A 12,251-nucleotide genomic window follows, 5' to 3' on the forward strand; every position below is an offset into this window, starting at 1 on the left:
ATCAAAGCACTGAGCAAGACAAATACAGAGGTGCGGTTATACGTGCGCGCGCAGAAATACTATGATGCGGAGAACCGACAAAAAGGAGGTTTTCGGACGAAAAAAGATGCGCAGTACGGAATGAGCTAAAAGCGATCACATATCGCAACGAAATAGTGCGGGACGATGACAATACATTCAGCGTGCTTTTCAAGAACATCACCACGAACTTTTAGGAAGTAAAGAAGCATGATGAAGTATTTGAAAGTCAATATTTAGGTATGCTACAAAGTTAGATGATGATGTAAATCTTAACCCGGAACAGCCCATTAGTGTTGGAGAAATTGAAACTGCAATCAGCAAGTCAGCTGCAGGCGAAACCCTAGGCCCAGATGGTCTGGGCGCAGCTTTTTATAAGGCTTTCAAGGAGGACATATCGTTAATCCTTCACGGCGTATTTAAAGAGGCACATGAGAAACAATATCTGCCAGCCTCTTTTTGCGAAAGTCATGTTATGTTGATACCGAAGAGTGACGACCCTCAGGCACTACTTTCAGTACGGGCATATCGCCCCATCAGTCTTACAAATATGGACTACAAAGTCTATACGAAGGTTCTCGGAGGGCGACTGCAGTCCGTTATAAAGACTCTAGTAGGGCCACACCAGACGTGTGGAATGAAAGGACGATCAATCATGACCAACCTACATGTGGCAAGAACAGTCCTTGAGTGTTGGGATCATCTCTCAGAAAAAGTCGCAATATTGCAGTTGGATCTTGAGAAGGCGTTCGATAGGGTGACACATCAAATTCTTTTTACTATACTGGAGCACGTGAATGTCGGATCGATCTTGACGGAGGGTGTGAGGATGTGTTACGATAAAGTAATATTTAAGATCGTAGTAAACAAATCAATATCGGAAAGCATTTCTGTAAAATCTTTTTTGGGGCAAGAATGTTGTTTGTCGCCCTTGCTATTCGCGTTATACAGGCTTTTTTTTTGGAAAGTAGTGTCGTGCAATGAACTACTAGGATACAGTTTTGGCATGAGTGAATTGAAGCTACTAGCGTACGCGGATTACGTAGTGGTGTTTTGTGCTGACAAGGAAAGTGTCACCAAAGCGACCGTAGTGGCAAAAGATTTCTGTAAAATGACAGGTAGTGTGATTAACTGGGGCAAGTCAGTAGGTATCTTGTATGGAGAGTGGGAAATCAAACCCCCTGAAATCGAAGGTAGGAAGTGGCATTCTGAGCCTATGAGGTACCTCGGGGTCCCACTACAGCATTTACGAGACACTATAAAGATTACTGGACTAGTGAATGCGAGATAGTCAAGGAAAAAACAAAGAAGTTTGGTGGTATGGACCTTTCAATGTTCGCAAGAGCAACAGTGTGTAACCTCTTTCTTGTCGCTAAAATCTAGTTTGTGCTACAGGTCCTTTGAGCATACAGAGTTAGCATACAAAAATTGCACAGAGCGTTCACCGTTTTCATGTGGGATCTACGTGGGAACGTACGAAGCGTACGAATTTGTTCAGGTCGGTTAAGCGAGGTGGCCTAGATTTAGCTCATCTGTTCTTGAAACAAGTCGTTTCACGCTTTCTCTTCTTACGCGATCAAAGGAACGTATTCTTACTGATCGTAATTCAGGAATGCCTGCGTGACAATTTACCCAAATATATTGTTTCATCACGAGCGGCAAAAGGGAGTAGAATTAGGGGTTTCCTGCGTGAGGTAGTGATGGCTTTTCAATTTTTGCTCACCCGTTTTTCACTCGAGTATCTGAGTACTGTCCAACGTGAGCAGTTGTACAAAGATGTTGTGGACGTAACTATTCAAGTGCCAACCTATAGGTCGAAGTACTCCGTGAAAATAGGGGCGAATGTTTTAAAAAGGACAAAGCGGATGCCTATGCGTGCTTCTATTAAATGCTTTCTGTTTCACCTACACAGTGAGACACTATCGGTCGCACCATGGCTACAGGAAAAGGGCTTCTTTGTAGCATGGTCAGTAAACTTTTTAAGATGCAGGAAACCAGAGACTATAGAGCACATTTTTTTTTTTTTGGACTGCTCTGATGCAATGTTTTTGTGGGACGTTTTGCAGCGCACTTAAAACAAAAAAAGAGCTACCGGTAACACCTTACGGAATCCGCTTTCTCCCAACATCAAATGATGATAGAGTGCCTCATGACACGTTCGTGTTACTGGTTTTGCATGGAAAACCCGAACCATTGAAGGTATGGTACTAATGCGCCAGGTGCACATTGAAAAAGCCGAAGAAAATAATTGGCTTTTTCGATTTGATGAACTCTCAAACATAAAGTGCTTTTAAACGCCTACGTCTGCCGGGGACTGGTGGATGTTTTAAAAAAAAAATTATGGTGATGTGTTTTATTATGAAAATGTGTTGTTCATTGGAAATGAAGAAAAAAAAAAGGAACGAACTGGCAGCGGAGATAGACGAAGCACTCCTGCACCCAATTGTGCTAGTTAAACGCGGCCTCCAAGAAAGCCGCGTTAATCTCGAAGGCCGTATATTATCCGCGCACAATTAACGACTCCGAGATTTTAAAAGTGGTGGTGCCAGCATAGAACGGAGTGTTTTGTTAATACACCGTGTTTGTTAACGAGCCGTCATCGCAAAAAGAGCCACGTCTCAGGCGCGAGACGGCACACTACCCCATTTCAGTAAACCACACAAATACTTTAAAAAGATTATTCACGATTTTTACTTTTAACAAGGGTTAAATGAACTTGACCACAAAGCACACTATCTTAATACTGTTTTTTAAAGTCAATTAGTTTAAATAACGAGATAATATACTCTAAACATTTTTCTTGCAATGTAGGGATTTTTAGAGGGTCAATTTAGAGATACAACGACTCCAGGGGTTGGCATCACTGGTTGACAGATACAATAACATTGCAACTTTGCGAGGGAACTTTCAGTATAGCTTAGAGCGCCCAACATTTGTTTCGCGGGCTGTTTCTTCGAGAGCAATTAATATTTGTTTTTGCCTCTGGTGTCATGAAAGCGCCATGTCTAGCTTTGACTGCATAGTTCTGTGCTGCTCTTCGCCTAAGTGGGCTTCTGCAATTGAAACAGGTGATGTCAAACATCCGGCGTGTACTCGATCTGTAACTGCTTCCATCGATTTTGTAAGTGTCATGCTTCACTTTCAGAGCTGCGGATTCTCCAAGCTCGGAATATAATTTCTAAATCCGCCAAGATCCTTACCATCGAGGACCCTGAAAAGAACATCGGCAGTGGAGCCGCTACCTTGAATGGACTTCTGGTAGCGACAAGATACTTGTGTGCTGAAAATGGATAGGCAGTAAGTTGAGAATTGCTAGACGTCGACACTGTTGTGCACTATTCTGATCTTTTAAAATGAATTCCTGAGCCATTACAGAGCTTCAAGTCAAACGCCGCATTCTGCTGGTCGCACTCCGAGGACTTGTCGTTAAAAAAGAAAGGGGAGCCCTAGTTGAGAAAAATTGGTAATGCTTAAAAAAAAAAAAATGACGGGAACGAAGAAGAACACTAACTGGCGCGTGTTTGTCAGTTCGCGTCGTTTCTTCGTCCCCGTAATTTTACAGCGGAAACTGTTATGAGATCACAAATCAGGACTCGCGCAGTTCTTCGCCGCCGATGTCCGTAACCACCTCGCGCGAAAGACAGTGGGGCTCGAACCCGGGTCCATTGGGTGCCAGTCCAGTATTTTACCACTGAGCTGGACCTGTTTTTTTTATTGACCACTGAGCTACACTGGTGCTCGTGACTTGCTATCAAACTTGCCCTAGGCAGGCTTGATGTCAAGAAAGCAATCGCGTTAATTCGACTTGTAAAGCGTTTTAAAAACAGCGAAAGAACAACCAGTCATCGCACAATGCGAATAATGTAACGAGTGGGCCGTCCAGTGTTCCATCCCATCACAAAAACTTTTTTTTCCCCTATTAACTGTGGCACATATCCACTTTAGCCATATCTCCTCATTGTGGTCAGCCACTGCATGAACAATTGGCACAATATTCCTTGCAAGTGTTTAGCGGATACCACACTTCTCAGAAGAATGACGACAAAAATAGCATAGCGAATGCTGGCCTACTACCCAAATAAATTTATTAATAATGACCTAGTGGGTATCAAGAGTGTGCTTGCAGTAGTTACCCATGAATGTTTCGAAAAGGCTCTGAAAGGTCGCTCTTCTAGCTTTCACTGTGTCTGTGCTGCGCCTTCTGCGCAGGCCTTTTTTTCACCTTACGAATTTTTCTCAAGTATGAAACCAACTAGCTCAGCAACAAGCCGTATAGGGAGCCCTAGCACTGCTCCTTTCGGTGTCTGATTAGCTGGTGTTGCTTTTGCATCTTTTGCATCTTTGACCCTTGTCATCCGGGCTGCTTTGTGTAGGAGCTTCCAAGATTCCATTTTTGGAGAACTGGCACTGAAATAATGGCAATTAACTGATGGAAACTGGTTATATTGTAGACGAACAAGCTGTAGAATTTCGGCTTCAGTGACAAGTTTGCAAAAATGGAGCGTGGCAGATGCCTCAACCACACCCTCTTTTTCGAGCTTGCTTGGCCACACCTCTTTGTTATCATAAGTTTGACAGTATTTCAAATTGCTTTGACTTACTCCAGAAGCGATATTTTAATCCTAGTCACATTTATATTGCTATATTTTCTTTCAGGTTGTAACCTCTGACGTACTCCAAAAAAACCGGATCTTGATACTGCATCATGATGTAAGATGTCTACTGTTGACCTTACAACACTGTTCAAACCACAATTTCGCTCTTAGGGCTTTTTTAGTGTAACTATTTTTTCTCCATTCTTTTCTTTTCTCTCATATACCTCTCAAGAGCGCAGTTACATTGAGTTCACGCGTGCATCCTATTTATTTTGGCCCACTGAAGGGAACATAAAAGCACTTGAGCTTAGCAACACTGGGACTTTTTTTTACTTTCATTCTTTATTTTCAGAATATTTATTTTAGTATTAAGCCCAGTGATAAACTGAAAAGAGCTGCAACAGGATCATTCTTAACTATTGAACCCATCTCTCAAGACAAACCTTTTCATTTTATTTTAAAGCAATTATAGGCTCCCTATACTAAAATGTATACACTTTCAAGCTAAACAATGAGAGTGCTAGATTTGGTGTACAGCACTGCTGATTTTTTAATTTTTTATGCGATGCATCTTGCCTGATACCAGGCTCTTCACAGTAGATTCCTGGTGGATTTCAAGCTGGAAGGCATTAGGTCACAATGACACCATGCACTCATCAGGTCCCAAATGCATGCACACTTGTTTTGTGCAAACTAGCACTTTGCAAAAAGCAGCATATGTGTTAGATTGCATTGCTACGATTTAAGAACAAAGAGCATGTGCATGCTTGCAATTTTCTTTTAGGCCATAAAAGCAAAAATAGAACGTGTAACCAATTGTCAATAATACCAGTCCTCCACATATGTATGTGGCCCGGGCCACATCCTTTTTGGTTGGTCTTCGTTGGCTGTCTCTTCATCCAGTTTAATTCGTTTTTTTTTTTCACACAATCGCTACACTTCAATTAAAGACTACAAGTAGCATCCCATATTTTTTCCTTGGTCATGAAGTTGGCTTCATATGGTTGTGTCCAACAAAGAAAATGGGTCTCTTGACCCATTCGCCTTCCTTAGTATATCCATTGAAAGAGTATGGTGTATCGTTTAAAAACAATCTTGAAGGACCAACAAGCCCCAGCACTACCCGGTTACTGAAAAAAGAAGTTGTTTATAAACTCAAAAGCACACCAGTTTTCTCTATTTTTTTCTGGTGGCTGCTAGCATTTTGGAAGGCCATGTGACACTCATTAAGAGGTTGCACGGTTATATTACTGGAGCACAGTAAAGTGCTTGCTGTTACAATTGTTTTCTTACTATTGTCCTCATTATGAAGCCATCAGTGCTGTGACATTGCCTCGCTGTTACCACAAGCTCCCATTATATGCACAATTTTTTAGATTACCAAAGTCTTAAATGCACTTCTTAAAAAACTGCAAAATACTGTTAATGTATATTTGACTTTGCAGGGTGGAGACTATCTTCTAGAACCTTGTGGAAGAGCTTTCATGAGTGTGCCGGGCATTTACGCTGCTTCCGTTGCCAGATCAATGGTCAATCTACCAACTTGGAGAATCTGTTCAACATCGCCTCCCAAGTACACAATTCCCTTATGCTTACTGTTGTGCATACTCTGGTCACACTTATTTCACCTTTTCCCGAGTTTTTTTAGTTAAAAACAATTCAAAATGACTGTTTTTTTGTTTGATTCTGCATGTCTAAAACATTGAGAAAAACTGTCTAAAGGTGGCTGTATTCGCAAGATACATTTTTTGGAAAATATGCAGATGATTGGCTTCACTGCATTCGACGATTGAAGGGATCCCCAACTTCGCTAGTCTCCAGCGCAGAAAATGTCAGTTTGAATTTTGAAAAACATGTTACATTGGGGCAAGTGAGCCCATGAAAGAATAGCTTAAGACGTGCCAGTGGCAGTTTTGCCTGTCTGTATCCACTGCAGATGCGTCAACGCGGTCGCTGTCTGAATGTGATGATTTAGAGAAAATATGCTGCTTTGTCACTGCCACGCTTGCAGGTGAACTGAAATTATTTATTTCACAAAATTTTGACAAGCAAGCATTTTTTTTAATATTGCCTAAACAGAGCTGTTGCCAGCATGCGTGTGCCACTCATGCAATGAGAAGGACACCTTTTTTGTTTCCGGCTACCAGAATCAAGCCCTTTCTCGGCCAAATGCATGCTTTGAGTGCATTTTTTTAAAATACTTACCATCTGTGGAAGCCAAAGAGAACTCCACAAAATTAATTACGTTAGCTTAACTACAGTGCACCCAAATGCTTATCTCAGAATGGACGAGCACAGCTTTTCTGGTGGGAGCAGCGTAAACTGTGTGGACGAGTTCAGGCTACTTCAGTTGGAAAAGGGTTAACACTGTGTTAAACCAGTAACCCCTAACCCCTTCAGGTGCAGCCTCCACATATGTGGGCAACTTGCTTTTGCCAGTTTCTCGGACCAGTGAGAAAGGAAGGGCAAGATACATTGTGCATAAGATCAATTGAACCTTCTGCATGGCCAATGCATCTGTATTTAACCTCAATGTGCTGCATAGATATGCAGCTGATTATTTTAGTGAAAGCACCACGATGTTCCACGAGGCAGTCGACCTACCGTGTTCCAGGACCAACTTTATGAGTTTTTTTTTTCTTTTCTCAAAATGAGTAGAACCTAGAACTAACTGTATGCATTTTGGGCCTCAGATTTCCATCTTTATGTGTAAAAATTGAATGTGACTGATTCCAGTATAATTAAATATTTAAATATATGCAAATTAAAAAAATTATTGAAACACCAAAAATAATCTATTCTTTAATTTTCTTTTTTTTTTTGAAATGCAATATATCGCATCTTAGAATGTTATGCAAAAGTTGGATTTCTACAGACAGTTCATCATACTTCGTGCCTGAAGAGGTGCCATAGCTTTCTTGAGCACCAAACTGTGTAACAGTGATAGGGGCTTTGTTTCGTTCTTTATTATACTTCATTAACCATCACTGTACTTAAGTCAGCTTCATGAATTCATTGATTGTTTTCAAGCTCACATGTGCATTCTAGGTAGTGTTCATTTGCATAATAATCAATTTCATGAAATGCCTAATTTTAATCGACCTTTTGTGGTGCTGACAAGACAACATGACCACAGTAATTAGTGGTGAGACAGTGCACAAGTTCTTTCGTGGTTCAATAATGTCTGTATTTTCTTATTGCATAATGAGTCATCTCTAAAGGAGTGAGTCAACTTCTTTCACTTGAGCTTAAATTTCTTTAGTTTTGCACTACAAGAAACAGAAGGTGGGTAGAAGTTTCAGAGTGTTAAGCGTTAAAAGAGAGAACCACTGGCAGGTTGTGCACTCATACAGCAACCATGCCAAACACAGAAGCTGTAGTAGTTCAGCTTCATGACGAAATAAGGGCAACTTTCATTAAAAAAAAAAACACAGGACGAAAGCACTCTGTCCCATGTTTTTTTTTTTCCATGTCTTTATGCAAGTTACTCTTTTTTTCATCATGAAACTTCACCAACATGCCCATTTGGCAGTTATCCTATGAGATTTAAGCTTGATATCTGTTGAATGGGTACATAGCTATATGTAATGCCTGTCACACGGGATCTATATATGCAAGGCAGCAGTCTCCTAATCTTTCCATTGTTACAGCAACTGGCTTGCTCTGAATTATCAAATACCCACCATATTGGCTCCTGTTGTAGCCTTCACTAAGATTCTCAACGAAGCACCCAAGCTATGCCTGCAGCAATTTTCAGCACCACATCAGGAAGGGAAGCATCATTTCTTATTGCAAGATTGCTAGGATACAAGTGCACAGAATAACGACACAGAAATTTCTTTGTCCCATGTGCTTCCTTTCCTGTTTTGCTTCCATAAAAATGGATGTCAACCAACTTGTCCAACATTCCAGATTGCTACATTTCATTGGAGCAGTTCTTCATACGCTAAGGACATGTAAAACGGTAACACAGTTTTGCAAGATCATTGGCACAGTGCCTACTTCATTATTTAATTACTTAACCCCAGCAAAACCTTTTGTTCAAGCAAGTTGAGGCATACATTTTTGAAATCTTATGGTGTCCTTTAATTTTGCTTTATATTTGCCACGAGTCCTTTAGTTTCTATCTATGATCTAATGAAGAGACGCTCGAGGTATTGATAGTATTCTTTTTATATATTACGATTTTTTTTACATTGTTCCTAGGCTTCTTAAATCTAGGACTTGTGTGTATTTTTGTGTTTTTGTTAGCAGCTTTCTTAGAATAGCAGTGGCAACAAGTCATCTTGCTCTGCATGGAAATTTATAAAAAGATGAACTACAGCTTGTCTTGGCACTCGGTTAGGCTTTGAAGTGACTGAGTTTGATTTTATTAATGGTGTTATAAATTTTCTGTACCTTTCTGTCAGATGCAAAAAAATGGTCCTCCAAGCATATGGGTCTGCAGCACAGACAAGGTTTTGACCTGCAGTGACGTCGGTATGAGAATATTATTTTGCTTCTTTAGAATGTTAAAGGGCCTCTAAATCATTTGAGAGGCCGAAACTAGGTGTAGTGTGGAAGTTGTGCACGAGTTTAAAATGGACACGAAGCCGTGAAAATTTCTCAAAATGATGCCTTAATAGTTGAGTTAGACGCGCTTCATTATCAAAATGTGGCGATGGTTCTTTCCTTCTCTATGCTTCGTTAGTATACTCTCCCAAAGCCACTTTGCGCTCTTGCGATGCACCCCTTATCTTGCGTGGCATGTAGGTTCGTGACATGAGGTCTGTGGATGGCTAGGAGAACAAGTGCTGCAGGGAGGTGGCACACGTGGGCAACACGACAAACAACAAGGAGCACGAACAGCTGCTTGAAGAATAACTGGAAGGCGTAGGTTCTTGCTCGACCAGTCACAGCATGATTTGTGTAACGCATCAGAGATTCAACTTCTCGACGTTGTGCTGTGGCCAGATATCCCAGAGAGGAGGACGGATTGTTTCTCGGAATTTGTGGCAGACCAGCGGCTTATAGCGCGGCCGTGTGTGGCATCGTTTATCATGACAGAATTCTGCACACAATGCGTGTGTTTACGTGAAATATTCAAAAAAAAAATATTGGAGGTGGTTAAGGGGCTCTTCAACTCTGAAGTTTTGCTTACTTTGTATGCTGCTTCCTCATCAATATATAATGACATTCAGTAAGTTCAATCATTTGTGCAGCATATATTGCCAGAGTGAATTAATAATGAATTTTACTTTGAGTACTGCTCACTATATTTTACCAGATTACGGTGATGTGTTAACAGCTTATGTAATGGTGAATCTCGTTCATCTTCTGATACAGTTGAACTTCATTATAAGAGGCATGCTCCGGGTGGCAATTCTTGTCTTTTTTGTGAGATGTCTCTGATAAGCAGGGTGCCATGTATGCATTTTTTTATCGACCGGTGTTTTACTGTAAGCACACTGGTGTCTCTTATACCCAATTGTCTCTTATATCAGTGTCTGTTATAAAGGGGTTTGACTGTAGTTTATTTGGAAGAGTTCTGTAAAAAAGTGGCTTTGTTCGGTTCTATAGTGAGAAAACATGTGGATAAGCTGTAGGCCATGTATGATAACTGAAGGCTGTTGTAGTTATAAAATTAACTTTCATAAAGCTGAAAAAAAGCCTTTATTTTCAAGTCCAAATTAATTAGCCCAATCAGAGAGATGAATATGTCAATGTTTAGCTTCTAGTTAAAAATCTTTGTGGCAATACTCAGTTTGATGTAAATGAAGTCTGATAACCTTACCTGGCATTTTTTAATGAAGTTTCACCATGAATTTTGGTTTGTTTATTTTTTGGTTGATTGTCCCAAAGCAACATACGAGCTATGTTAGGCAGTATGTCCGTCTGGTGTTGTGCATGCTATACAAATCATTGCCAACTTGCAGGAACATGAGTTTTTCTGCTATGCGAGACTTCCATAGCAAATAAGCTGTCCCACCGTGTGCTTATAAGGTGCAGTGCTAAGCGACTGAAATACTAAAATCAGACTGCGTGGTAACCAGTGCTATTAGCCCCACTGAGTGCTTTATCATTGCTGGAAGAGAAAATGCTACTGCAATGTGTTGGAAATACTTATATAACTTGTGTGGGTTGATCCTTGGGTGTTGGCAAACAAGCTGGAAAAATTTCAGGGCATTTGGTCAAGAACTAAATTATAGCGAGCATTTTTATAAACAAACGAGCGGCCCAAGAGCTTGACAAGTGACGCACTCGCGACTGGTGACTTAACAAGTGGCTTGTTTTGCAAGCATTTGTATTCCAGCCAACAATGTTGTTTCATGGTCAGCTGCACATGCAGTGGAGTTTGTTGAGTTTTCTTCAATTTGGCATTGAAAAGCGAACTGTTTGCAGTAGCAGAAACTTAGGTGTAAGATGACGGTTCCCTTGCACGAATCACATGGCGCCATGATAAAATTGCCGTTGCCAGCAATAGGCAGGGTTTGTAGCCGGTGACTTTTAAAGCTCATTTTGCAATGAAAAATTTTTTTACGGTCCATTTTTCTGACTTGTGGAGGCACAATAGTCACTCTTTTATATTTCGCCAGAAAGCACGTTATGATGGGCGACCGTGTCATATAGCCCCTTTAAAAGATAATTGGCACGCAAACATGGACAAAAGAAAAAAGGTAAAGACAAGATTTTGTGTCAAAGCATTGTTACCATTCCCTCTCTTAAGGCCTCTGGCCCTGAGGGGTACAAAAATGGAAATGAAACAGAAATGCCAATTTATTCGCAAAGCAAGTTCAACACAAACACCAATTTCATTCGCCCAGCTCCCATCAACAGCACGAAATATTCTGGTTACCATGCTGGATAATTATTAAGAGTGAATAGTGAAGCATTGCACACTGGTTTCAACACTTCTACATGTGCCGAGTGCGCCTTCTGTGAGTTGATTCACTAAAACAAATTGATTGTTAAAGGCTTTTATATCTGAAGAAAATATATTGATATCAAAACACATTATGTGGCTCATGTGTTTCAAAATTTGAGCAAGCTTTGTTTATGCATGTTCACAAAGCAGGAGTTGCAGTATATTTTTTTTTGTTCCACAGTTACTTTCAACACAATAACATTAGAGTAATTTCTGTGACAATGTCCCTACTTGCTTCAAAGGGATTTTCTGAGTCAGCATTCTTTATTAGCACATTTTTATAGCTGAATTCTTGCTTTGCAGCCATCAACTGGTCCTGTGTTAAAGATGGCCTGCTCATATGCTTCATTTGCAATCCCCAGTATGCGGCAAATCATGGTGCTGTAAAAGTGAACAGTGATGCAAGGGGCTTTATATTTTGTGTGTGTGTGTGTGTGTGCACAAAACTATTTCAATACCCACATGCCATGAAATCAGTGTTTATTATATAACGTCTTTAAAGGCGAAGCGCTTTTTTCGAAATATAGACAAAGTAGAAGAGGAAGCAAGGCTGACATACACAATCTTGACTAGTCGCTGGCAAAGAAGAGGCCTCGTGAAATGCCTAGCAAGCTAAGATCACACCATTTGCAGGTCATGACTGCAATACATGTGTTCTGTGAAAGCTGTTTTAATATGAAGTGCGTGTTTATGGACAGCAATACAAATGAAAAAACCAACAGTTACATTTGTTT

The 12,251-nt window shown here is 40.5% G+C and overlaps 1 protein-coding gene across 4 annotated transcripts in view; it reads left to right on the top strand.

Moving 5' to 3' along the window:
- Positions 1–12,251, top strand: part of LOC119175470 (uncharacterized) — a 100,269-nt gene that overhangs the window by 35,397 nt on the left and 52,621 nt on the right. Inside the window, exons 1-5 of one of the 4 annotated variants that reach the window (XM_075877546.1) lie at positions 2,884–3,086; positions 3,164–3,315; positions 4,675–4,728; positions 6,059–6,186; positions 9,023–9,092. The gene's annotated coding sequence lies outside the window, so the exon portion shown is untranslated. Of the gene's footprint in view, positions 1–2,878; positions 3,316–4,674; positions 4,729–6,058; positions 6,187–9,022; positions 9,093–12,251 lie in introns of those variants that run through there. The other 3 variants (XM_075877547.1, XR_012886947.1, XM_075877549.1) reach the window with 3 other exon arrangements.

Source organism: Rhipicephalus microplus, chromosome X (genome assembly GCF_043290135.1).
Source record: "Rhipicephalus microplus isolate Deutch F79 chromosome X, USDA_Rmic, whole genome shotgun sequence".
In the NCBI taxonomy this organism is placed as follows: Eukaryota; Metazoa; Arthropoda; class Arachnida; order Ixodida; family Ixodidae; genus Rhipicephalus; species Rhipicephalus microplus.